The following is a 2,752-nucleotide window of genomic DNA, read 5'->3' on the forward strand; positions in this document are numbered from 1 at the left end:
AAGAAGAAGAAGAAGAAGAAGAAGAAGAAGAAGAAGAAGAAGAAGAAGAAGAAGAAGAAGAAGAAATGCTTTTTCTTCCCTTGTGCTCAGCATTGGATATAAAACTTTCATGTCAGGTCTTTTGTCTATCAACTGTTTTTTTAAAAACAGTGTATCATGATAACTGCTCACATAACAGCGGCCTCTAAGGAATGTCCTCTCTGGACTTCCCCCCTTGAGACTTTACTTCTTCGGTCACTTGTTCATTCAAGTGTTGTTCCTGGGGTGGAACTTACAATGCACAGGTACATGAAATAAAAATCAGGTGTAAAGCCTAAAGACTGATTCATGCGGTTTCACTCATGGACCAAGACATGTGATCTAGCCAGCGAACCTCTGCTTACAGAAAGCTAAGTTACCCGTTCTAAGTCCCTTCATCTTATTGCGGATGTTTTACTAACAGCAGAAAGCTGAGGCATCGAAGCAGAGGTAAATCCAGAGCACGAAAGGGTGTCATAGAAAGGGGATTCCAAACATGAGCTACCGAGGAGTGCCAGATGTTCAAGGGGCCCCATGGGTTATACCACATGGTCCAGGGCAGAAAGGCAAGCAGAAGGAGAGGGTAATTTAGCCTTAAAGCAGCTTGTTGGAACATGCTTAAGAGAAGCCTAAAGCCTATGGGCATATTTACTACTGATTGGTGTTCCTGTGTGTGACTTCATTTTTTTAATTTTTTTATTATGTATACAATATTCTGTCTGTGTCTATGCCTGCAGGCCAGAAGAGGGCACCAGACCTCATTACAGATGGTTGTGAGCTCTGGAAATTGAACTCAGGACCTTTGGAAGATCAGACAATGCTCTTAACCTCTGAGCCATCTCTCCAGCCCTGTAACTTCATTTTTAATACAGTGAGATCAACGACCAATTCCACCAGCTTGAAGGACACCACAGAAGCATCACATTCTGCTCACTGGAAGGGTGTGAGGGATGTAACATCATAAGACTACATGCAAAAGTTTTAGATTGACCTGCAAAACATCCTCAGCGAGGCCACGACTGTGCGCCTCGCTACAATCCGAGACACTCAAGAATGTGGGCCATCTGCTTTCTTGGCGTGGTGGTGTGCACACATTCGAGGTTTAATAACTTCTTCAAGATTGGTTACTGTTCGGTCTTGCGTTTTTAAAGCCTAGAATGCAAAATATTGATTCTTCTACAACACCCTGTGGGAATTAAACACTGCACAGGATAATCTGATTGAAGGTGAAGTTAATTTTAACAAATACTAAGTCAAAGAATTGAGTTCAAAGGTAAATTTGCTTTTTAAAAATTAATATCATAATTTGTAAATGCATGGCTAATTAAATGAAATTAAAGATATAATTAACTTTTCAAAACATAATCAAAATTCATTAAAAGTAATTTCCATTAATTCTCATCTTCAAATTAGCCTTCCGTAGCATCACAGAGACACTTGAAGAGGTTTACAAATGTTTCGGGTTTCCATGTAATAACACAAAACTCTATCAGATTCGGGGATTCCTTTTTCAAAAATGAAGCCTGTATTACAAAACAAGTAATCTAAATATAAAACAACCTAAAAATATGTAATGTTTTCAGTAATTTTTTGTCTCAGCTCCATAATGATCATACACAAGACTCTTGACTATGTCTGAGTAGTTCTGAGCAGAGACTCACTCAGCCAAGGACAAATTAGTCTTGTGGCCCAGCTGCACCCCTTACTAGCTATAAGACCTCACTGAGACTCTGCTTCCTCGAGCACAGAACAAGTATAATTGCAATAAAATACTGACAGCTCCTTGGTGTGTAAGTTAAATGAGATGGTGGTAATGGCGGGCATCCAGGAATGGCTGCTATGTGCCAAGCTCTGTAGTGGTCACTTTACATATCGTGGGAATGCAGACTAGATAGGTACTGCATACAGCAGGTGATGTGTAATAAGCCCAGAGCATCCCTTCCCCATAGGCAAGTATCTATTCCACCCGGCCATTAAACATCCAGGTGAAGTATGCAGCCATTTGGTGGGCACTGTGCCATCAGCAGCTGAGACCTCCTTCCATCCTCCTTTCTTCAAAAATAGAAATAAATAAATGCAGGAAACACAAATTCAAATGTTCTTTACATAGAGTCTCAGGCAAACACTGTTAAGTCAGGTCGGTACTTTGGCCCATTGTATAGGAAAGGGAAGCTTGACTTCATGAAGCTAGCAAAGGGCAGAAATCCCACCATCCTGGCAACTTCACTGCCGTTACTTCCCACTGTATCTGAGAACTTTAAAAATGCTGAAGTGAAAAATGTTAAACTGAATACAAATGAGATCTAACAACATTCTGCACACGGGCAGAGATGGGTGTGCAAACTGCTGAGCGATTGTTTGAGGAGGGTGTCAGACAAGCTGCGTAGCTTAAAAGTTAGCCCCTTCATTACCTGGGATAGATCCAGTGGGGTCACAAAATGACAGGGAGAATCACTCAGAGTTGAGTGAACCCAGCCTACATGTCAGCACAAAAGTCGTTCTGCTGTAACATGGTTGATGGTGACAATCATCCGCGTGTCCAATTAATGGTGACCACGTGTGTGGTATCAATGCCCAACATGTACTACCAGTGAAAATGTTGATTCAAAGCAAATAAATAAACAAACAAACAAGCCCATACTGACAAAGAAAACTGGTGCCAGAGTACACAAATATTTTTAACTGTTTATCCTTTAGATAGCCACTCTCATATTAAAGATCTACATGGGCTTTT

At 40.8% G+C, this 2,752-nt stretch overlaps 1 protein-coding gene and 1 long non-coding RNA gene across 2 annotated transcripts in view; one reads left to right on the forward strand and one right to left on the reverse strand.

Annotated features, from left to right (window-relative positions):
- Nucleotides 1-1,581, forward strand: part of LOC101983808 — an 8,447-nt gene extending 6,866 nt beyond the window's left edge. Inside the window, exon 3 of the long non-coding RNA XR_001229068.2 lies at nucleotides 756-1,581. This is a non-coding gene — a long non-coding RNA (uncharacterized LOC101983808). The remainder of the gene's footprint in view (nucleotides 1-755) is intronic.
- The window catches only part of Nebl (nebulette), a 350,526-nt gene that overhangs the window by 156,809 nt on the left and 190,965 nt on the right, over nucleotides 1-2,752 (reverse strand). The window lies entirely within an intron of this gene.

This window comes from Microtus ochrogaster, chromosome 16 (assembly GCF_000317375.1).
Source record: "Microtus ochrogaster isolate Prairie Vole_2 chromosome 16, MicOch1.0, whole genome shotgun sequence".
Classification (NCBI taxonomy): domain Eukaryota; kingdom Metazoa; phylum Chordata; class Mammalia; order Rodentia; family Cricetidae; genus Microtus; species Microtus ochrogaster.